The sequence below is a fragment of the Macrobrachium rosenbergii genome, chromosome 46 (assembly GCF_040412425.1).
Source record: "Macrobrachium rosenbergii isolate ZJJX-2024 chromosome 46, ASM4041242v1, whole genome shotgun sequence".
In the NCBI taxonomy this organism is placed as follows: Eukaryota; Metazoa; Arthropoda; class Malacostraca; order Decapoda; family Palaemonidae; genus Macrobrachium; species Macrobrachium rosenbergii.
The window spans coordinates 46239508-46265108 of NC_089786.1; the positions used below are offsets into that span (position 1 = coordinate 46239508).

The following is a 25601-nucleotide window of genomic DNA, read 5'->3' on the forward strand; positions in this document are numbered from 1 at the left end:
TCCGGGAGGCAGGAGTCCCGCCTGCCCTGATGTAAACATCCCAATTTGCTTTCGGCTGTCGTGGAATGCGGACGTTGTTTCTTCACTCTCTGCCTGACTGCCTTTTTTCAACCTTTTTGGTGGGAAAATTCCTCGTTTTCTTTCTAGTATGAATGTTGATAACCTTAAACCCTCCTATCCCCAGCGTGTGTGTCCTGGGGTAGGAGGCAAGAAATGTAACACCTTTAGGTCTAGCGTCGACATGGACCCACACGCCCTCTACCCATCTTGCAGGGGGTGTGTGTGTTTTCACGACGCTCCTTGTAGCGAGTGTTGTTCCTGGTCTCTTGAGCAATGGAAGAGGTTCAAAGGGGAGGGACGCTATTGTCGGAAGCTAGCCAAGGAATCGTCTGAGGGTAACTCACCCCTCAACGAATCCCAGTGGTGGCCGGGTTCGTTTCTGTCAGCGGTCCCGTTTCTCCCTCCCTGTGAACTTCCCCTCCCTTCCTCATTTGCTCCCTCTCCCTCGGGTGAGGACTCTCCCCTCCCCTTCTCATTCATTTCATCGCAGAGTGTGGAAGGGCTTCTTCTCGGTTTTGATCGACATCCTCGGCCTCACCTGGGTCTACCTGGCGTTCCGTCACTGGAGGGCCTGGTATCTAATCTGTCTGGCGCTCCAGTGACAACACATGGCAACCACGATCACCACCATGTCTGTTACCATGTCGGGATTTTCCAAGCCACCCGTGTCAGTGGCTTCTCACTTGGACACCCAGGTTTCGGCTGCCCCTGCCATTCACCATTCAGTACCGCTGCCTCCTAGGTTCCTGGCCCCACTCTCACGACCGGGGCCTTCCTACATGGTTACGTCAACGGTGCCGTATGTGACTGTTCCTGCCCCTGTTGCTGACCCTGGCTCAATGATGACTATGATTCCGGCTCCTCGCTTCCCTGTCTCTCAGCCCAGTGTATTGTCTGACTCGCTCCCCATACCTTCGACCCTGGCTTGGTCCTGGCCTGGCTGCTCGTGCACCACCTGTGCCTTCATTCCCGGCTCCACCTCCGTATGCTCCTGGCTACCGCGCGGATGTTCCCGCCCCTGTAACTGCTGGCCCGAGCACCACATACGCTGCCTGGGTTGCGCCTGCTGCTGTGGCCCCCCCTGGCTGCTCCTGCATGGTTTGGGGACTTAACCCCTTGCCACTGGCCTGTTGCACTGCCGATAACGCTTGCATACCGCATGAGACCGCGAGTATATCAGTGATCATTTGCTCCCACTAAACTTTCTGTTATTCATATTTTTCGTTTATATTCTTATGTGAAAACATTGTGTACATACCAATGAATATTTTTCACCACATTGGCTATATACATATATATATATATATATATATATATATATATATATATATATATATATATATATATATATATATATATATATATATATATATATATATATATATATATATATATATATATATATATATATTTTTACGTTTTTCCGTGGTTTTAGTTTGAAATATGCTCTGTGAGACAGGTAGCAACAATTTAAGTTAATTTAGCCTTGTGATTCTGACTTGTGGGTACGGAAAACGTAAAAAAAGGAAAACAAAGGAGAATTTCATATGAGCATAGGGCTCTGTTACTGAGGGAAATATTACGTAAAACACGTGGGCACATTTAAAGTAGTGTATTTACATAAATGACATTAGTACGGGAAAGAGGAACTCAGTAGGTTAAATGAAACTGGGAAATTCCAGCCACAGTCCGAGAAGCTTCCACGAAATAGCATCCTCTGAAATGAGAGATATGCACATTATACGCCAGTAATGAAAATAGACAAAAGAATAATGAATTCGAAGCTGCACTGAGGGTGCCAAAGGAGTAATAAAGAATTAATACTGCCGATGCAAGAGGCGCACGGACATTAGACAAGGGAGATTTCTGGCTTTCTCTTTAAGAAAATATTACGAGACAAAAGCGTGACTGAAATGGGGCTTCTTCCAGGGCACTTTACCTTAGCAGATTTTCCGAGGGCGGCGTGAGAAGGCGGTCCGTGGATGACTTGCGATTTCCGAGGACGAGTTTCTTCCACGTGGTGAGATGCAAGGGCTTCCGGGCAAAGCGGCAAGGCGATGGGGGACCTCGAAACCCAAGCAATGGCGTGTGGGCTCGAGGAATACGGTCGATAGGGACACGAGGAGAAGTATACTTTGAAAGGGCCACGTGGTTAGGATGCAAGGGCATCGATGGGGCCAGGTGTTGAGGACGTCTTCACAAGTTCACTCCATATCTTCCAGCCCGCGTGTGTCTGGGACCTCGTGGGCTTTTTGCCTTTATCCTCCTTTGGGGCAGGGGTGCGCCCAACACAGATGCTTTGACTCATTGCACCTGCTGCCTGCAGGGAGGTTTTGGCCTGTAGGAGAAACGCCCAAGCCAGATTACTTTTGCCTCGAAGGAAAGATCTTTATCAAAAATGGGAGCGCTTTAATCTTTTAAACCCCTTGTTTTTAAGTCGATAGACAGATGGTCTATCGATCGGCCGGCTGGCAGTAAATGAAACACAACAACAACCAACCACAACAAAGGAGGGGGGAGGCAATTTGCTAGCGAATTCTTGCTAATCATAATACCTCCCTCCCCATACAAGATGATGTACATACCTCCTTCAGGGTGTGTACATCGATATTCAGAATGAGCGGCAAATGCTTTACGTTACTCTACATTCTGCCTTGCAATGAACTTTACTCCTAAGGGTTTTATGAAGCTGAGACATTACTTTTAATAACATATTGGGACAATTTTCGTTAACAGAACGCAAAGTGATTTAAACACTTGCAAAAGAATAATTACTTTAGATTTGGTTACCCACTGTAACTTTATGAGGTGACTCGAACAATTGTGAATTAATTAAGATTATAGGACCACGATATGAGGCTATGGCCAACAAATGAAAAGAAATGGTTATTGTTCAAGAATTAAAATACACGGTTACTTAATTTTAGATAAAATGCATGCGGTTAGTACAATCTGCCTTGAAGAGGCTGTGTAAATGAAAAACAGCGTTTATTTTTGTAAATGACATCCCCTTTTTCACGATACTGTAATGACTATACATATTCGCATTGATAATTTATCTTCGTTTTAACGCATTTGGCTCAGCTATCGCTCAACGCGAGCTGAGGGATGACCCACACACGGGAATTTGACAGTCGTGTGCGGGGCGAGAGTATTCGCGAGGTTTTAATTCGCTAACCTTAAACTACGCTAATTTTATGCGTCTACTGCCAACTCAATGTTATGACGGGCGAGCAGACAAAAAGATGTGGGGTAGGACAAACAGCGATCTTGGAAGGAATGGAAGGGGAAAAGGGATAATAATAACAAAAGGAAAATTAGCAAGACGTTACGAATGAAAACTTGATTAAAGATATGAAAGGCGGACACGTCCCTCAGAGCTTACAAAAGGGGCATTTAAATCACAAGGGCAAGAGTTTATGACTCGCGATTCATTAAAATAAAGATAACTAAATGACTAAAAGAAAGTAAATGATATTGGCAGAAGAGCTAAGGGAAAAAAAGAGTGAGGGTTTTATTGTGTTAGGCGTGGAATTTATCTCCTTACGCCTATAAATTACGGCCCGGACTATCACTTCAGTCCCAGGGCGAGGAAAGTGCGGTTCAAGGGCGCGACTCCTTCAGGAGGGGCTGACACGCACGCCTGGTGCCAAGGTATGGGCGCAAGGGCGTGCCACTTCACTCTGTTATTCTCAATGATTTATACATTGTGTGGGGAATGGTATCCCGTATTTAATTTCCTCTTGTGGTGATAATTTAAGGGAAGATTAACAGAAGGTGATAAGAGATAGAAGTTCCTGAGGAACGGAGGAAGATAGAGGAGGGTCTGACGTCCCCTTCTGGATTAGGGTGCCAAGACCTTCGAAAATGAAATGGCGGCACAGGTGCCATGGGAGCTCTAGAGCTCTTTGTAAATTACCTGGAATGTCCCACGCCCGTGGTAATTTCGCCTCGAGTCTTTCTTAATGGGACAGTCGTCCTCGGCCGGGGAAGCGGAGGGCCCGCGATCGAGGGCGGCACGGAGTACCACCTGGGCCTGCTGATGCGACAGCTGACGCAGGGAGTGTTCCGTGCGGTTTCTACCATGATCCGTCGCGGCTCTTGTAGTTCATCGGCCAAGTGAGATATGGCAGAATCCTGACTTGCAATTGCGCCGGCGACGGGCTGAGGCAGAGAGGAGGCGGTCGGGGTGGCGTGAGCGGCTCGCAGGTAACGTTGACCAGCTCAGGCACGGGTTGCGAGGCCGCACCTGCAGGTGAGCTTCCGCGGTGGTCGGGAGGAACCGTCTCTCTGACCGACGCTGGTAGCGGTGCCAGGCCGGGGAAGAGAGGGGTCCTGAGTTGGATCCCGTGAATGGAGATCGGCGTAGCGCTCTGGCGTTGGCACTAGGGCAGAGTCAGGCGCTATCAGAGGTTTCTTGGGCTCGTCGGTCAGGACGGACGAAGCTTGGCCCTGCTCGGGGCATGCAAGTGGCACCGGCAGGAATTTGGCATCTCCTGAAGGGAGATTTGATTGAGGCCCTGGCACTGGCACTGAGGCAGGGCCGGGCACTGGAATGGGATCGGGAACCGATCGAGGGGGCCACTGTACATTGTACTCAGGTGGCACTGGTGGGGACTGCACGTCCTTCTGGTACCCAGGGGGCGCCAGTCTTGGCTGAGGGAGAAGCGGGGAGGATTACTCGCGCCCGTGGAATGATTCGGGAATGGGGACCCCTAGATTGTCGTGATTTCGGTGGGGACTGAAAGTCCTGTCCCAGGATGACGTCATAGCCTCCGGGGAGATGGCTTGCTACTGCAAGATTGCAAATTTTGGATTGGTGAGGTCTTGTGACTCTCAATTGGACCGTAGGGAGTATCATTTTAAACTGATTTATTCCCTCGATCGTGACGAGTTTTTCGTCTATTGACGATAGCTCCGTGAGGGGGAACTCTGTCCCTTCGGATGAGGGAAATTTGGCGCGCCGAGTCCTCGAAAGCAGTGACTCGCGCCGCTGGCTCGCCACTCGTGGAGGGGCCACGATACAGGCCCTTCCGGCGGAGGCCTAATGACTGGGGATCTGTGACGGCCAAGGCGACGGTGGGAGTAGTTGATTTATTATTGCGTGGGCATTTTTGCCCATGCGGAGAATGGCCATAGACCTTGCACGCCGTGCAAAAGGTCTGGCTAAAGTCTTTCGCGCTGCCCCTGTGGAGGGCGCAGGCGAGTTATTTGTCGGTTTTCCGGGAGAGAGGAGCCGGTTTCTTGTTCCGGCACTGTTCGAAGGAGTGCCCGTTTTCTTGCAATAATGGCAAGTTAGGGGCTTGCCCGAGTTCCCATTTTTGTGGGAATTTGAACCTCGAGGAGGGGCGGGGGATTTATCTTCCGCCCATGGATCCTTCTTGAGGGTGGTGGGTTTCCCACATATCTGCTATTCGGCAACACTCGGTGAGTGTTGCTGGGGCTTTTTCCACTATATGGGTGGCGAGGGCAGGAGGGGCGAGCGCAGGAAATGCTCGAATTTAAACCGCTCGAGTACCTCGGCGGTGTTAGTGGCTCCTTCGGAATCGAGCCATTTTGTCAACGCCCGCCCGAATGGTACGCCCAATCGGACCAAGTCTGGCCTGCTTCTCTGGGTTGCTCTCTCCAACGTCTCCTCCACCGCTCGGGGGTAATCTCGCACGCCAGTAACTGCTTGGCGACGGCTTCCCAGTTTCCGATCGTCTGCGGGAAGGGCGTGGTAGGCAACGAGGGCCTTTCCGCCCAGGAATTTAGTGAGAACAAGGGAGAGTTCCGCGGGGAGAGATCGCAGCACTCCAGGACTCGTTCGGCCCTTTCAAGCCATACTTCAGGCTCGGACTCCGTCCATTTTGGCATGAACGAGTGAGCTTGGCTGAGGGCACTCATCCCCGCGGCAGGGGCGGGGGTGGCGGGCTGTCGTTCTAGCATCTGAGCTCATTGGGCGCTTGTCTCTCTCTCTCGATCTTCCCATTCTCGTTCCTCCTTTTCTCTTGGGCGATTCTGTTCTCTCCTCTCGTTGTTCTTGGGCAATCTTTCCCTCTCTCTCTCTGCACGTTCTTTATCCTTCTCCTGCTCTTGAGCGATTCGTTCTCTCTCTCCCTCTCGTTGTTCTTGGGCAATTCGTTTCTTCTCTCTCTCTCTGCACGTTCTTTATCCTTCTCTGCACGTTCTTTTTCCTTCTCCTGCTCTTGGGCAATTCTTGCCCCTCTCTCTCCTCACGTTCTCTTTCTCTCTCCTCACGCTCTCTTGCTCTCTCCGCCTTGGCATCGTCCACTGCTCTTGAACCCATGCTCTCAGATCTTGCCCTGATAGTCCCATGTCCTTCCCAGCGGACATGTAGAATTTGAAATCCTCGTTTTGTTGGGCTCTGGTATTAGCCATCTTGAAATAATGGGTATATGATATGTCTGAGAAGACTCAGGTTGTCTGAAAAGACTCAATTGCAGGAATCTGAAACACTCAATGGGTCAGACTGTTGGAGAATGGATCTGTCTGAATAAGACAGGTGATTAGTAAGTCTGAGGAGACTTTTTGTTAAAATTTGATATGTCTTGAAAGACGTGGTTGTTCTTGCGAACGAAGTTTTAATATGCGTCTCGGAAGACGTAGTTGGATTTTGTCACGCTCGGACTTGGCCGGCTGTAGCGTGAAGTTAAGGAGTTGTTCTAACGAACTAGAATGATCAGTCCCGTAAGGGCTTAGATGTGTGTGAACTACACTATATAATGTCTCAAAAGGACTTAATTTTGGGTTCCAGAGGAATGAGAAATTCTTCGTTTTAGAATTTTTGTATGAGTCTCTGAGGACTGGAGTTTGAGGAATTCTGCCACGCGCGATGGTAGAATTTTAGGAGTCTCTGAGGACTGGAATTTGGAGAAATTCTCGCCACGTGCGACGTAGAATTTTAGGAGTCTCTGAGGACTGGAGTTTGGAGGAATTCTCGCCACGTGCGACGTAGAATTTTAGGAGTCTCTGAGGACTAGAATTTGGAGAAATTTCGCCACGTGCGACGTAGAATTTTAGGAGTCTCTGAGGACTGGAGTTTGAGGAATTCTCGCCACGAGTGACGTAGAATTTTAGGAGTCTCTGAGGACTAGAATTTGGAGAAATTCTCGCCACGTGCGACGTAGAATTTTAGAGTCTCTAAGGACTGGAGTTTGAGGAATTTCGCCACGTGCGACGTAGAATTTTAGGAGTCACTTAGGACTTGGAATTTGTGGAATTGGGAGGAATTCTCGCCACGTGAAGACGTAGAATTTTAGGAGTCACTTAGGACTTGAATTACGATTCGTCCCTTAGGACTTAGAAATTACTAACGGGAAACCCAAAGAAAAAATGTATGCTGGGAAATGAATGGGGAAAAAAAATGCTACACACGCTGGCATGGGCATAAGGGGGGGGGGGTGCAGGTCGTTTGGCCAACACCGGAGGTATTTTTAGATTCTGGGTGAATGAACCCATCATATTTATATACCGTCTGGGATTCCGGGAATTTCCCAGTCGTCTGAGAGGATAACAGTACAACGGCCTAGTAATTTTCCCTATAAGCGGAGTTTAAATTTCGCTTTCCTAACACCTAACTCGAATTCTAACTACACTGAGAGAATTGTCAGCAATGCAAGCTGACTTAAAATGTCGTGTCCCACGTGGGAATTTTATTCGCGCCTAAATAACAGTTCGCTAATTCGAAATGCGAAGTAAAAGTTATCACAGAGGAATTTCTTTTCGCACTATTCCTCGAAGCAAGGATATGGCAAAGATTTTAACACAGGAATTTTCGCACTATTCCTCGAGAGCAAAAGATATGGCAAAGATTTTAACACAGAGGAATTTCGCACTATTCCTCGAAGCAAAGGATGGTTAGCACTGGTTATTTCCTAACTACCTATCCTGAAAGGCATGCATTAACGAATCTAATACGGCGGTTCTTTTCTCTCAGTGATTACATGCGTCCCTATTTCTAATTCCTAGAACAGTCACGATTGTAAAAAAGGTTTTGCTAAGATTAACACATTACTTACGTGGGAATTTTCTGGATCTGTGTGCTGGTTTTACACAAAAGGTTCGTAATTGTCATGTACCCAGCTTAGCTTTGCTAATAGCTGATCTGGCAAGTTGCAAATGCAATAAAGCAACACTAGGGGAACTGCAACTGCAAAACGAGATCTATGGCCAGGTCGCCATTTTTACGTTTTTCCGTGGTTTTAGTTTGAAATATGCTCTGTGAGACAGGTAGCAACAATTTAAGTTAATTTAGCCTTGTGATTCTGACTTCGTGGGTACGGGAAAACGTAAAAAGAGGAAAACAAAGGAGAATTTCATATGAGCATAGGGCTCTGGTTACTGAGGAAATATTGTAAAACACGTGGGCACATTTAAAGTAGTGTATTTACATAAATGACATTAGGAGTGGGAAAGAGGAACTCAGTAGGTTAAATGAAACTGGGAAATTCCAGCCACAGTCCGAGAAGCTTCCACGAAATAGCATCCCTCTGAAATGAGAGATATGCACATTATACGCCAGTAATGAAAATAGACAAAAGAATAATGAATTGAAGCTGCACTGAGGGTGCCAAAGGAGTAATAAAGAATTAATACTGCCGATGCAAGAGGCGCACGGACATTAGACAAGGGAGATTTCTGGCTTTCTCTTTAAGAAAATATTACGAGACAAAAGCGTGACTGAAATGGGGCTCTTCCAGGCACTTTACCTTAGCAGATTTTCCGAGGGCGTGAGAAGGCGGTCCGTGGATGACTTGCGATTTCCGAGGACGAGTTTCTTCCACGTGGTGAGATGCAAGGGCTCGTAAAGCGGCAGGCGATGGGGACTCCTCGAAACTCCAAGCAATGGCGTGTGGGCTCGAGGAATACGGTCAAGGACACGAGGAGAAGTATACTTTGAAAGGGCCACGTGGTTAGGATGCAATGGGCATCGATGGGGCCAGGTGTTGAGGACGTCTTCACAAGTTCACTCCATATCTTCCAGCCCGCGTGTGTCTGGGACCTCGTGGGCTTTTTGCCTTTATCCCCTCCTTTGGGGCAGGGGTGCGCCCAACACAGATGCTTTGACTCATTGCACCTGCTGCCCGCAGGGGAGGTTTTGGCCTGTAGGAGAAATTTTAAGCCAGATTACTTTTGCCTCGAAGGAAAGATCTTTATCAAAAATGGGAGCGCTTTAATCTTTAAACCCCTGTTTTTAAGTCGATAGACAGATGGTCTATCGATCGGCCGCTGGCAGTAAATGAAACACAACAACAACCAACCACAACAAAGGAGGGGGAGGCAATTTGCTAGCGAATTCTTGCTAATCATAATAATATCGAAAAAGAGAAATATTTAGTGGAAAAGTAATTGCAGAAATAGAAATAGTAAAGTAGTAGAAATAAAGTAGCAGAAAAGTAGTAAAGTATTAGTAAAATAGTACTAGTAGTAATAGCAGTATATACTAGTTTTCTTACGGAAACAGTTAGTATACATCAATGAATGTTTATGGCATTAATAATAATAATAATAATAATAATAATAATCATAATCATAATAATAATAATAAAAAATTCTACAGTAATACCACTACTGCTACAACTTGTAGTAGAAAAATAATGATAATAAAAATTACATGTTAGTGTAAAAAAATGAAAGAAGTTTTCAAAAACATAGTACACTTTCCTGTTGACCGAAAATACCTCTGCCCGAGCATTCATCCATTCACACAGTCTGTCAATATCATCATCACAAAAAAGAAACCAAATGCATCTCGTGGGCAGGTGAAGTCGGTGTGCATACAGAGATCCCATTGTCACCCTCCGTGAAATCGGGGTGGGTCTGGGCGCTTGTCACAAAATGGATCTGTTATGAGCTGCCAACCTTCATCGACAATGGGTTCAATGTTTTCTAAAATCTCAGTGTCGCTGTCATCCTCTAAAGCAACTATAACAACTATCACTATAATCATCTGACAGATCTGGCAGGTATTCCTACCCAGGATCTGAAATACTATCATCCGACATCATGATACTGAAAAATAAAAACCTGTAAAATAACTGCAATCAAAAGGAGAAAAAAGTTTAGCCTTCGAATCCAAATGGTTTACTCACAAGATCGTGACAATGTTTCATACATAACAGCTTGAGGAGCACTGACGTGCTGCTGGACGATACCCCTTATAATATCCCATATGAATATGACGTCACGACGACCATCGGACACTCATTGGTTAGAATGAATAGTGGGTGGAGCTTCTGCACCTCTCTCGTACACAATACTACGCCTGAAACCCATCCAAGCTGAAGAAAACAGCTCTGCTTTTTGAGGAGGGATGAAAGACGATAGGCGTACGTCGCGGTCTTTATTACTGTACCGTAAAAGACAAACATGTGTACGTCCCGGTGGCGAAGGGGTTAACTACGATCCTGAGGAAGATGGCGAAGAGAAAGTCAAAGAAGAGATCAAGGAAGGTGTCGTCATCTTCGTCATCATCATTGTCTTCGTCTGCTACCTCTTCTCCTTCTGAGGCTTCCCGCCCAAAGAAGAAGTAGTCTGCTTCTCCCCCCGCAAGAAGTCTGGCACCAAGACCTCTAAGGGACTGCCTCCTTCCACAGGGAATGCAGTGGGATCTCTCGCTGGCTCTTCCTGATCCACGGATCAGGGAACCGCTGCTCTGGCCCCCGGGTCATTCACATCGGGAGCCAAGAGCATGCAGACCAAGGTCCGCACTCCCCCTGCTGTGCCTAAGAAACCTGCTTCTAAGGCCAGCGAGTCCACGTCGGACACTCGTGTGCAAGTCACTCTGAGTACCCGGGTTTCCAAGGAGACCCGGGTACCCCAGGCTGACACAGGAGAAACTTCTCGCTGTACAGACCCGGGCATGGGGTGAGAGAAAGAGTCCAGGCATGCAGGTGCCCCGACTTCCTGCTGGTACCCCCGTGAGTGCCAAGCCAAGTTCCCGTGTGCTCGACTCCTCCCAGTCCCCAGCTGCGTCCGCGCGGCCAGCCTGGCTCGGGAGAGGCGAGCACTCGGCTCGCGTGAGCCGCTCCGCTCTCCCCGGGAGACTGCTTCGCTTAGGCGAAAGCACTCTCCTTGACCCGGGCTGCCATCACCACCGCGGGTTGGTGACCACTCCTGGCCCGCTGCCCCTGTTGGTTCTGCCAGCAAGGCCAGTGGGAGCGCCCGATCCTCCTCGCCTGTCCCCTCTACCTCTTGGGCTCCTTCCAAGGGGCACGAGTCAGACAGGAAGAATTCTGGCGAGTTTTCTCCCCAGAGTTCTACCTCGGGGGCGTATGTACCTGGCTGGGTCCTCGGCTTGACCAGGTCTTACACCCGCGAGGTGCAGGAAGGATCACGGGGTCTGCCTAGGGTCTCCCTCCTGCAGGAAGAGTAGATTGGGAGGACCGCACTCTGGAAGGACTTGAGGGTCCTCTTCCCCAGGATGCGGACACCCCCAAGATACAGAGGACATTTGCAGAGGTTATTGCGCTGATTCGTCAGCACAATGACCTCGGGGAAGGGACCACGGCCTCAACTGTGGATCGTCCGTCACGCCTCAAATACTTTTGGGGACCCAAGAAAGAACCCAAGGCTTCAGTGGGGCTGCCGTGGTCCACGCTTGCCGAAGGGGTCCTCGACCAGGTGAATGTTCTTGCGTCTGGGGAAGACAATTCACCTAGATCAAACTGCTCTGATAAGTCGCCCCCCACCTCCCCCGCCTCGCCAGAAGCGCTTCTACACTCCAGTGGAGAGGGCATTGCCGCCTAAACAGGTTGACCCGGACCTGACACGTCTGGATCCGGGTCTTACGTTGCAGCAGCTTACTGCAGAGAGCATCTCCCTCTCGCAGCAAGAAGCCGCAACCCTGGAAGCCACCGCCATGGCGGCCTTCCAGGCAGTCGGTCCTTCACAGTATCGAAGGTAGCTGCTTCCTCGGGCGCTATTGTGCCTGGGGAGGACTCCGCCTTTAGGAGACTGTGCCAGTCTAGGGGTAGGGCTATCTCCTACCTTGCCCACCAGATGGCAAACCTGTGGGCAAACCTGGTCCTGAAGCGGAGAGACGCCGTTCTCTCTCGCTTCTTCAGGTCTGTAGGACCTGAGTCGGCAGTGACCCTGAGGAATGGACCGTTGTTGGGTTCCGTCTCTCTCTTCCCAAGGGAGTTGGTGGACGCCGCAGTAGACAAGTGCCGGGCCGATGACAGCGACCGGCTTGTCCACCAAGCAGTGGCCAAGACCTCTGGGTCTCTGCATCCCACTGCGGCCAGGCCCTCGGGCCAGGCTGGCACTTCCTCGGCCCCTAGGAAGTCCCAGTCTTCGAAGGGGTCCCGTGGAAACACCTAGCCTTCTTCTTCCTCTAGAATGGGTGGGCCTTCCCGCCCCTTTCAGCCCACTTTCCAACCCGGTAAAGGGGGCAAGGGGAAGAAGAAGGGGGAAACGCTAGGAGCGGCGTTCCCCCCCTAAAGTTACCGAAGGTATGGGGTGCCTGTCGAGCCATTGGGCAACATGGCAGCGACATGGAGCCGAGACCTGGATAGTGGATGTCCTTCAGGAGGGATATCTACTACCCTTCGAGCCTCGGCCTCCCCTCCCCTACACTCCGGTCCATCTCCGCACGTACGTCCAAGGATCTCTGAAGGACACCACACTACAGCAAGAAGTGCAAACCATGCTGAGCAAGGGTGCTGTGGAAGTCGTGTTGGACCAGTCTTCAGGCTTTTACAGCCGTATCTTTCTCGTAGAGAAAGCCTCAGGGGGATGGAGACTGGTCATAGACCTCTCTTTCTTGAACCGTTTCGTTCGCCAGACTTGGTTCACGATGGAAACAGCACAATCCGGGCTTGCTTCCATCAGGGAGAACAACTTCATGCTTACGGTGGACTTGAAGGATGCGTATTTCCAAATACCCATTCATCTGTCCTCTCACAAGTACCTCCGCTTTGTCCTCGGGGAGATGTCTTCCAATTCAGGGCACTTTGCTTCGGGCTCTCGACCGCTCCCCAGGTGTTCACGAGAGTCTTCTTGCTTGTGTCAGCTTGGGCCCACTTGCACGGGATATGTCTACTGAGGTATCTCGACGACTGGCTGGTCCTGGCGAGCTCCCGCTCGCAGTTGCTACAGGACAGGGATCGGCTTCTCGAGTTTTGCAGCGATCTTGGGATCATGGTGGACCTCGAGAAGTCAGATCTCATCCCCAAGCAGAGGATAAAGTACCTGGGCATGCTGATAGACTTGGTGGCAGCGAAAGTCTTTCCCTCAGACTCGTATCAGCAGGTTCAGGCAGGCAGCACAGCTGTTCCTTCCACGACAGGAGCAGCCAGCCCGGCAATGGCAAGTCGTCATCGGTCACCTGTCGTCTTTGGAGAAGCTAGTACCTCATGGGCGTCTTCACCTGTGGTCTCTACAGTGGAGACTAAAGGAGTATTGGTCCCAGTCCCGAGACCCCACCGTCCTTCCTCATTCCTCTTTCCGAGGAGGTGAGGGAGGACCTTCGCTGGTGGATGGACGACAGGAACCTCTTGATAGGAGTATCCCTGCATACTCCCCCTCCGGACATGCTGCTGTTCTCAAATGCATCGATCGAGGGATGGGGCGTACACCTGGAGGAATTGCTGACTTCGGGAGTGTGGCACCGAGACGCCAAGTGCCTTCACATCAACATCCTGGAACTCAAGGCACCCTTCCTGGCTCTCCAAGAGTTCCAGGATCGAGTGATGGGACACTCCGTGGTACTGATGAGCAACAATACCACGGTAGTGGCATACGTCAATAAGCAGGGGGGCCTAGTGTCCCTCCCGCTCTACCAGTTGACAATGCAGGTGCACGAGTGGACGGTGACTCACTCGGTAAAGCTGTCAGCCAGGTACATTCCAGGCAAGGGGAATGTCGTGGCAGACAAGCTCAGCTGCCAGAATCAAGTGATAGGAACTGAATGGTCCCTTCACTCAGAAGTGACGGAAAGGCTATTTGACCTGTGAGGGCGTCCAGCCATCGACCTGTTCGCCACCCGGCACAGCAGAAAACTCCAGGTGCTGGACCCATGGGCCGCTGCAGAGGATGCGTTCCAGCACCCGTGGGACAACCTCGACTTGTATGCCTTTCCTCCATTCTGTCTGATTCGCTGAGTGATGATCACTCCGAATCTCAGGATGATTCTGGTGGCGCCCAAATGGCCACTGGCCGTTTGGTATCCGGACCTGCTAGCTCTCCTTTCCGAGGTGCCGAGAGAGATCCCTCACTGGCCCAACCTGCTGTGTCAACCCCACGTAGAGCGGTACCACCAGGCGTGCAGTCCCTGTGTCTTCACGGCTGGAGGTTATCCACCATCTCTTGCAAGCGAGAGGCTTTTCACATCGCGCAGCAATGGCAGGATACCTCAGATGATCCTCCACAGTGGTATACCAGGGAAAGTGGTCTGTCTTCTGTGGTTGGTGTCATCGAAGGGGTATCTCTCCGGTCGGAGCTACTATTCAGCAGGTCGCAGACTTCCTCATCTTCCTTCGCCGAGAGAAGCTTCTCTCCGTTTCAGCTGTAAAAGGCTACCGCGCCGCACTCGTCCTAGTCTTGCAGCTGAAAGGAGTAGACATCTCTTCTTCCTTCACGATCTCTCTACTAATGAGAAGCTTTGAAAGGTCTTGCCCACCCAGGGATCTCAGGCCCCTGCGTGGGATGTGACTCTCGTTCTAAGGAGCCTGACTCGTGCACCGTATGAGCCTTTACGAGAGTGGTCACACAGGGATCTGACCCTCAAGACCATCTTGCTGCTGGCCCTGGCATCGGCGAAGAGAGTAGGCGAACTACACGGACTTTCCTTCAATGTTAAACACTTGAGGGGATGGGGATCAGTTACACTCGATTTCGTCCCGAATTTCGTAGCAAAGACTCAGAATCCTTCAGTCCCTGACGCTAGGTTCGAGTCCTTCACGATCCCCTCCCTAGAGGACTTTGTAGGTAACGAACCAGACGAGATGCTACTGTGTCCTGTTAGAGTGCTGTGGCACTATCTGAAAAGGACTCGACGTCTCCAGCCTGAGTGTCGACGACTCTTCGTTAGCACTGGCTTGACCAAGAAAGAAGTGTCCAAGAACACCATCTCCTTCTGGCTTTGTGAGACGATAAGGAGAGTGTATTCTGCTGCAGGAGAAGACAACACCGGTACGCTTCGTCTGAGAGCTCATGAAGTCCGCAGCATTGGTCTGTCCCTCGCATTCCGGAAGAACATGTCGGTTTTTTCCTTGGGTCCTGTGGTGGCTGCTCAACAAGGTATGTAGCTTACCCAGCTGCTCTAACAGAACAGGTTGCATCTCGCCTAAGATGTACAGTTGTGATTGGGAGCATGAATGTAGAGTGACTGGCCTCTCTTCTTTCTCCCCATCCTGGCTCTCTCCCTACGGGCAGGGAGCGGGCGTGCTGTTACATGCTGGATCTGGCGGTCGATGCAGGTAAGCACCCAACGGGAGCTCTTGTTCTATTTTCCATTCAGGTTGATAGAAGCACCCCACTCCTTCCTCTTGCAAGGGGAGGGGAGGGAAACCATGACTAACAAACCCAATGCTTGTGATTGCCTTTATGTCATCCGACTGCAAGTTCTGCCTAGCCTACTTTGCACGAACTGACGTTTCCTCTTTCATGCAAAGGGACCCAGAAGTCTGACAAATGATCCCGTGTTTCTTACAACCCAATCATTTTGTCAGAGGCAGTTTTTCCCTTCCTCGCTCTCTCGACCAGGAAGGGAAGACAAGGTGGTGAACTCAGTCAGTTCATAGAGACTCACTCAGATTCCTCCCTCCAACCAGTAAGTCTCCTAATGTAAAGGACCAAGGGTTTGTATATTGTGTCGGAACAAATCACGATTTTCGTTCCACTCACTACGTTCAGTTAACTCCAGTTATATCAAACCGCATATGCTATCCGTTCTATTCATACCATCCCATTCATCCGTATTCACGCGCTTTATCACTCATTTTCACTTTGGCCTCACACCTATCACGCTTACGATCATTCCGTTCATACGTTCTTCCCTTTCTTACGTTTTCTACCATATATCAAAACCAATTGCTGATCCTCCATACACAAGCTCTCATGCATGCTTGGTTCACCCACATTCCCATTCAACCATTTATACACCCATTCTCTCTCATATTCGGTACATCCTTCCATCGCAATTGGTTATAAATCTTCGTATTTCTCACACTACCATCTACACATACTTCACAACATAACTAAGCCCCCTGGGACCAACTTCCAACACTTCATACAGACCCTCCAGAATTTTCCACGCACTTTGTTACATTCAACCGCCCTTTCTTGATTACTTCTTTCAACACTTTCTCGCCCACCTTGTAACTTTCAAACCTTTCATGTGCCTTCTTCCATACCTCCCTATCATTCTCAGACCCTTACCCAATCTCGGTCTCGCTATCTTTTCAAAATTTAACACATATTTACACGGAGACATACCAATATGCCCTTATGCTGCGGTGGCGTTGTATACCCTAGCCTTACGCCCAACATTTATCCCAATCATTATCACATTCACTCATCTGCGTAATATCTCCATCAATGTTCTCACCGTTCGTTCCGTAATCCATTCGCACTGGGCATATACGGCGCAGAAGTACACATGCTCTATGCCCCAATCATGCTTGTTGCTCAAACTCCCATCCAACAAATTTGAGCCCATTGTCCTCAACATTCGCGTCGGCTTGCACACACACATTGGCAATATCACTTGACCCACCATTCTTGCTACAGTCTCACTCTTTTTTGTTCCAGACCGCTGCATGGTGCAAACTTACTCAAATGATCTGCATTACAACCATTCCCATGTCCTCTAGCAGTCTGAGCAACGACACACAATCAATCTGTACATCTCAAATAACTCTTTCATCTGCAATCGCAACACAGGTGGATTCACATGCAGCACAAATTTTATTCAATCCAGGCACATACAATCTCTCTCTCATACATTCCCATAATTTATTTTTCCCCAGATGCCCAAACCTATCATGCACTAATAAACACATACCCACGGCTGCATCTTCCGAAAACACTGGCACATACACTTCCCCATCCCACATTCCTTCCTGATGCAAAAAATAAACTATACCTTTACATACAACAAATCTCTTAGCACTTCGCTTATAGACGTCTAACTCAGATGGCCAATTTCTTACTCTTACACCCTCTAACACACACTCTCTTAACATACTTATTCTCATGCACTGATTTTGCATCTGCTTAATTTCCTCTTCACTCAATAAATCATTTTCACTCCTTGCAATATCTACCATACCTACAAAACTAGTTTTAGACACATCCCCTCCTTTAACCTTCGTTATTTCCCTGTAGCCCTTTCCTAAATTCCTCCCGACATCCCACACTTATATCTATACATTCTCATAAAATCAATTCCTAATAAAAAACATGTTGGCATATCATTCTCATCCGCTGACTACAAAATTATGTATTTGTTTCAAATCCCCTAGCATGAATTTTTAATTGTACCTCCTCCCCATACTAACACACTCCATGTCCCCCAAACCATGTATCCTTACACTTTCGTTTATTTTTCTTTTACATCCCAATCGCACCTTTCCAATTCACTCAGTACTGTACTACTCACTAACGACACTTGTGCTCCCGTATCTACCAAACTATAACATTCACTCTGATTCACCACTACATTCGTTACTAATTTACCTTTAAGCTTCATGCATTCAGCTCCTAAAGCTACATTCACCTGCTTAGCTTCTCACAACCATCCTCATCGCATTCATCTTCAAAGATATCCTCAACCGTACCCTTATTCCCTCATTTCCTCCTCACCTTTCTTAACCAATGACTACAATTATCCTTTCCATTGAACATTTAAATTACATTCGTACCATTTTCCATTCACCTGTCCTTTATCTCCACCGGCCCTATTCCATCAAGAACAATGTACTGTAATTTTAAATATTTCAGCCACTACCAGCAACACTTTCCTGCTTTTCCTCCCTCATCTAATTCCCTTCCTTCTCTTGCCTCCTCCTTCGACATTTCATTCATCACCTTTTCCACGTAACTCATTCATGCTTGCAGTACTCCGATCAATCAACCCATTGTTTCCCAGATGCTCAACCCCCAAACAGACATTCCCACCTCAGTTCTCCCCTACATACTGTTGTTTGCCACAAATCCTACAGGTACTCAGTCCGGGTCCCAGTGGCTCCTAACCTATCATCTCGTTCAGTCCACACTCTGTGACATAGCATCTGCAACAACATTCTGTCTACCTTGTACATACTCTACCTTGAAACTAAACTCATTCCAATCCTCTATCGTTCTCGCAGTTCTAGCATTCACACTCTCTTTTTAACCATATATACTAGCGGTCGATGGTCCGTCCGTATTACAAAATCTACCCCATACAAAAATACTTTCAACACTTTCACACAAAACCTTATAGCAGCCAATTCCTTTTCAGTCACCGAATATTTCAACTCTGCCCTTCCAAACGCCTTGCTCACATACGCAATTACTCTCAATTGTTCTTCCCCATTCGCCTTCTGCATTCTTGCCAGGCATCCCCATACTATATTTACTTGCATCCGTATACAGTTCTAGTTTACTACGCATTCTCACTATAGTCCGGAAATAGCGTCACGTCTCTTGCAGCCTCTTTCAATCTCTCGAACGATTTGATCATTCACTCATCCATTCAATCTTACACAATTTCTCTTCCCGTCCATTCCCAGTCAGTGGTTCAGTCCCGAACAATCTCTTATAAACTTCCTTCCAAACTCAATTAAACCTAGAAATCCTTTCAACTCACGCCACGGTCCGAGGGCGTGGAAATTCATACCTTGTTCATGAACTTATCACTCTTCCTTGCCTCTTCCACTCACCATATGCCCTAGGAATTCCACCTCCCCAGCCAACCAAGCACACTTTCCAAGTTTTACTTTTATTCCTACTTCTTCCAACCTTTCTAACACTCGTTCAAGCAGTTCCATATTCTCTTCTACAGTCTCACTCGCAATCAAAATGTCTCTATAAACAGTTACCTTCTTGTGATCAAACCAGCCAGAACCACATTCATTTGCCCTTTGGAAGGCAGCAGGTGCATTAGCCAGTCGAGCTTAATCTTGAGTGGTAGTGGGAACCACTAGAAAAGGCCTTCGTAATATGCCTGCTCCTCCTCCAGAGGCATCTGGTAATAGCCCATACCAGGTCTAATTTTGTAAACACTTTCATTCCATTCATCTTGTACACACAATCAGACACCACATTCATCAGGAATCGCTCTTTCTGATTACTTCATTACCTTCCGATAATCCACACACATTTGCAAACTTCCATCTGGCTTACGTGCCAGTACAATGGGGCTATTCCAGGCACTCGTACTCCTTTCAATCACTCCCACCCTCTCAAGCTCCTCACCTGTTCTCTATCTCCACGATTGATAAGCGGAGAAAAATGTCGAGGGCGATACATGAAGTGTCGTCTTTCAGAACTATTTTAAATTCTGGGCTTGATCCCCCAAAATCCTCGTCTCACGACTCAACGCCCCCCTGCTATCACAACATTCTCTCAATCGTTCTCTTACGTTATCACTTACATTTTCATCTACCTTTACTCTTTCTTTCAACTCCTCATACATCCAATCATGCTCATACAAATCACCTGTCATGCACCGTACCTTCAGTGCCTCTATCATCCATTCCTCAGTATACGTAATATTCCCACTTAATCCTCACATATTCTCCTTTTTATTCTTCCTGACACTCCTTGGCGTTATATACCCTCGGATCTCCCATGTTCAAAAAACCCATCATATACACACATTTGCCTGACTAATTTATTTATAATATTCATAACTACATACTCACAACTATGTTGTTGGCTATCCGAGGCTATCATTGTGCCCTTTCACACTCACAACTACCCAATCTCATGTGGCACTTTTACCTCTCTGTCGCAATTACAGGCCTCTCCTTACAATTTTTGCTCCAACCCTACCATTTCTACCCCAAATACAAATCCCCAAGCACATCCTTTCATACGTAATTCAATTACATTCATACTAGGATGGACCACCATCGCATTTTCAAAACTCACATCCCAATAAAATATCCATATTGTCATTCGTGCTCTCAATGCTAAAAATCACTTTCTCCCATCATTACACCCCAATTTCTAACCGTTCACACACTCTTCCAACCATACCTAATTTCCAATCCCTCTTACTTCCCCTGACAGTTCCTAATTTCACCGTATTCCTCAATTTCTCACATCCATTCTTAAATATAACATTCATATTACACCCAGTATCTACTAACGCATCAGTCTTACTCCCTTACAACACACTTGCACACTCATGCACTCATCAGTCTTTCCAGCAAAACCTCCCTCATGCAACAACCCCTCACGTACATGCATCACCACGCACCGCTTGCATCCTGGAGGATCCACCCATTTAGACCCCCTTCACCTCAGTTTCCTGAATTGTCACCAGTCACCCTCTTTCGATCTACACCAACTTGATACATGCCTTCCATTCCACATTCAACACACTTAGCTCTCGGTTCTGAACACATTTCTACATATAATGCCCATTCTTACCACAGTTGCCACATAAATACATTCACTCGGGTACCCTACAACCATCAGCAATATGACCCACCTATCAGCACCTGGCATTTAACCCCCTATCTTTCGTACACTCATACCAAATGTCGATTGCCCGCACGAAACGTTCCTAAAGCCACCTACACTCATTCTTTGTATTATTATTCTTTTCCACATCTAAAACACTTCCTCGACTTCCACTCACCGACCTTCCTTTGTACACTACTATCCTAACCATCAACCGTTGTTCCCTTACATTACCGTTAGTATCACTGGCACCTCCTATTACCAGCACCACCACTCCTGTGTTACCCCATCTGCCTTTCTCATTAGTACCCCTCTTTTTCATCCTAAACCCCAGGCTCTGCACTCCTCTGTCACTAGCTACCATCACCACCTGTCTCTTTATAACCATCCATCATGATCTCTAATTTAGTAGTGTTACCCTGCAGTCTGTCTACTCTCTTTCAGTTGAATCTCTCTCCTCCATCTGCACTGTCTCTAACAACTCATACTAACTCCTTACATTCATCTATCCATCATCTAAACTTCTTCTCATAATGTCTCTAGCCTACAAGCATACAGTGACAGGTTTACCCCAGCTTTCATTCTTACTCATCAAATCCATTCTTCCTCTTATACTTAACACTCCTTTCATACGCTCGCTTGCTCACCTAGTCTAAACTTTCACCTTGTCATATAACATGTCCACACTCATAATAACCCTATACATATCAAGCAAAACCCAGTCAAATATTCTCCTAATTCTCGTGCCCACACTCTTACTCTCCCATACTTATCCTGACAAAACCTTTCACATACTCCCTAAAAAGAAATCATGCATCCCTACTTCCCATACTCATTATACCTTTCACACCAGGGTACCTCCCATACATAGCCTTTCTCCTTCTTTCTCCACTTTCCTCTCACTTTTGCTACTTTCCTCTGTGTATATCCCTTCATCTTACTCATTACCTCTTCCCTTCTTTTTTATCCACTTTTATCCATTCACCTCCATCACACCTCACTATCACTACTATTTTGCCTCTCACTTCTTTCCTGCCTTTCCCACTTCCTTACTCTTCTTATGCCAGTTTCCTTTCCTTTTCCTTCTTCCTTTTTTCTTCCTGACTTATCCTTACTTTCCCTCTATTTCCTTCCTTGTACTGTTCCCCCTTTTCCTTACCCTGCCTTTCATTCTCTCGTTTCTCATCCCTATTCCACATCACTTTCATCACTCACGCTTTGCTCCTTCTTCCTCCCCTTTCTTTCTCTCTTACCTTCACGTTCCAGAGAACCTGCCTCCAACAGCCCTTCTCCAAAAACACCATAAACATACCTTTCACCATTTCTTCCACCTTTCATCATTCCTCAACTTTTTATCCATCCTCTATTCTGATATTTGTCTCCCCCTTTCATTTCCTCTTTCGCTCAACACACTAACGATCCCATCTCTTCAACTGAAGCCTTAATTTCCTCATTCCTGCTCTTTAACCATGCATTCTCCTCTCTCGACAGCTGCAACTCCTCTGTCAACCTCACCAGTTCCTCTTCCATCCTTTCCTTCAGTCACACTACCCGCCACCAATCTTAATTGCAACTGCCCCACATTGGGCGCCAAATATAATGTGGCAGAATTCAAAACACAAAAAAACAACACACAACACTCACCCTGATCCTCGGTTGCTGGGAGATGGATTAAGGCCGCCGTAACAACCACAACCGCAAACACAACAAGGAAATGCAAAAAAAAGAAACAGAACACACACAATAAAACAGCACACCAACAAGAAAACCAACAACTCCCGGAAAAGCATACGGAAAAAACTATCCCAACACGAAAAAACTGACCAGCACTAAATCTGACTAAAGACTTCTCAACAACAAACAGACCCTCCTTCACATTCTCACAGACAGACTGGGGCCATAAACAGACTCAACCTTCAACGACCCTTATCCCTCTTTAACAACCAAACACTCACTGCGACAATTCACACTCGCTCTCTCTCTCTCTCTCTCTCTCTCTCTCTCTCTCTCTCTCTCTCTCTCTCTCTCTCTCACAAAACGGTGGGAAATGCTAAATAAAAATCCATTCATCCCTCTATAGTGCTGCGGCACTATCTGAAGAAAGGACTCGGCGTCCTCCGGCCTGGTGTCGGCGGCTCTTACGTTAGCACTGCTTGACCAAGAAAAGTGTCAAAGAACACCCATCTCCTTCTGGCTTTGACAGGACGATAAGGAGAGCGTATTCTGCTGCAGGAGAAGACAACACCGGTACGCTTCATCTGAGAGCTCATGAAGTCCGCAGCATTGGTCTGTCCCTCGCATTCCGGAAGAACATGTCGGTTTTTTCCTTGGGTCCTGTGGTGGCTGCTCAACAAGGTATGTAGCTTACCCAGCTGCTCTAACAGAACAGGTTGCATCTCGCCTAAGATGTACAGTTGTGATTGAGGCATGAATGTAAGTGACTGGGCCTCTCTTCTTTCTCCCCATCCTGGCTCTCTCCCTAGGGCGGGAAGCGGCGTGCTGTTATGCTGGATCTGGCGGTGCGATGCAGAGTAGAAAAGCACCCAACGGGAGCTCTTGTTCTATTTTCCATTCAGGTTGATAGAAGCACCCCACTCCTTCCTCTTGCAAGGGGAGGGGAGGGAAACCATGACTAACAAACCCAATGCTTGTGATTGCCTTTATGTCATCCGACTGCAAGTTCTGCCTAGCCTACTTTGCACGAACTGACGTTTCCTCTTTCATGCAAAGGGACCCAGAAGTCTGACAAATGATCTCGTGTTTCTTACAACCCGATCATTTTGTCAGAGGCAGTTTTTCCCTTCCTCGGTCTCTCGACCAGGAAGGAGGGGAAGACAAGGTGGTGAACTCCAGTCAGTTCGCAGAGACTCCACTCAGATTCCTCCCCAGCAAGTAAGTCCTCCTAATGTAAAGGACCAAGAGGTTTGTATATTGTGTCGAACAAATCACGATTTTTAAAGTAAATTGTATTTTCCTAACTACACAAGCCAAGGTCCTTTACATTTATGCCCTATCATGCCACCCCTCAATCGATACCTGGGCCGAAAGGCAAATTGGAAGGATTTACATCCGCAGGCGGTACTCCCGCCTCCCGGACGATAGTTAACTGCCTAACCACCTTGTTTGAAGTTCAACGGCTGTTTACAGCCTACGCCTGAAAGTAATCACTAATGTAAAGGACCTCGGGTTTGTATAGTTAGGAAAAATACAATTTAAAAAATTGTGATATTTTGATGTTATTTTCATGACTAAATACATTTTTTATGATTAAATAATAATTTAATTTTCAAATAATAATAATAATAATAGTACTGTAAGATTATATATATGTAATAAGATGAAATAATACTTAATGTTTCTCTCTTTCTCCTCTCCTCTCTCTCTCTCTCTCTCTCTCTCTCTCTCTCTCTCTCTCTCATTGAGATGAGAGAATATTTGTTTTGTATGATAAATAAATGATTTGCCTAATAATAGGTACTAATTTTCAAATATTAATAATAATAATAATAATAATATGCAGGGAGTAGACCTTCTGTGATGCATGTTTTGTTGAAAATAATGGCAGTTTTCAACGAATTAATCTTATACAGGGTTTTTCAGTTCTGACAATTCGTTTTTCTGGCTCAGCTAAGTTGTTGAGTAGAATTCCAATATTCATAATTGTCTAAATTGGGATATTTGTCAAAGATTGTTTTATGAAAAATATTATATTTTGCTTATATCGTGTACATTGTGTAGTCTACATGTTTCAACCACTTCTGTGGTTGTCATCAGGAAATTGGTGAAGACGAACTAAATGAATAACGGGGTAGATCGGCTTTAAAATGAGTGGTGGGTGGGGTCAGATTCGGCACTGAATTATCATTGGAGGCCAGCGGGCATTCCTTCTCGCTCTGAGCTGCATTTCGTGGGTCGATAATCTGTTTTACATGCGAGTGCTGCATCGCGGGGAAGGAGCATGGGAATTTTGATAGTCATTTCTGTTACATGATGAATCCTGGTCAATGGTCACGTTGTCTCACTCTAAGCTGCATTTTTTGTGTCGATGGTCTGTTTTGCATGCGAGTGCTGCATTGCAGGGAAGGAGCAGGGGAATTTTGATAGGCACTTACGTTACACGATGAATCCTGGTGATACAGGATAATGTCTTGTCGTTTAATTTTCTGGTTGTGGGCAGTTTTTGCATGATTGAAGATTGCACCCTCTTGGGCATGGCAGGACACTGTCTTCGAAAAACACATCGTTGTCATTACTGTATGTAACTGCTGAGGCATCCTCGGACGGGGCATAGATAACGGTAAACTACGTTGGTTTTCTTGAGGGTCATGCTGAGGGGCAGCTGGATTGTTGTTCATTTTCAAACTGCTTGTTTTTCGGTTCTTGTAATAAATTACTAAGTTGACCTTCTCTTCTATGATTTTCGGAGGGCGCGCTCGTCATCTTTGTACTTCTTCTGGAAGAGTCCTCTTTAGAAGTGATCTATATGCTCAGGGACATCGGAGCGCGGCTCCTGCTGGTACCAGTTTTTGACATTCCTGCGGATAGATACTCCTATTTCTTTATTAGGGTGTCATTATCAACGAGGACCTGGGCAACACACTCAAATTCATCGTGGGTGTCGTTCGAGGAGGAGCAGTGCGAGAGGGCCCTCCTGACGCAGACGCTGATGGTCGAGCGCTTATACCTCTTGGGGCACTCACTCTCTCTGTTGAGACACATTCCCAGGTTCGTAGGTTTAGAGTAGACCTTGGTGGAGAAATGGGCCTCTTTTTCTTCAACCAAGACGTCAAGAAAAGGGAGGCAGCGGTCTTTGCTGTGCTTTATGGTAAAGGTGAGAATGCTGTGCTGATGGAAGGCGTGCCACAGGTCTTCTGTTTCTCCCCGTGAATCAGCAATGACGAAGGAATCGTCGATGTACCTCA

The 25601-nt window shown here is 47.3% G+C and overlaps 1 pseudogene; it reads left to right on the forward strand.

Moving 5' to 3' along the window:
- The window catches only part of LOC136830478 (trafficking protein particle complex subunit 8-like), a 61525-nt pseudogene that overhangs the window by 8663 nt on the left and 27261 nt on the right, over positions 1 to 25601 (forward strand).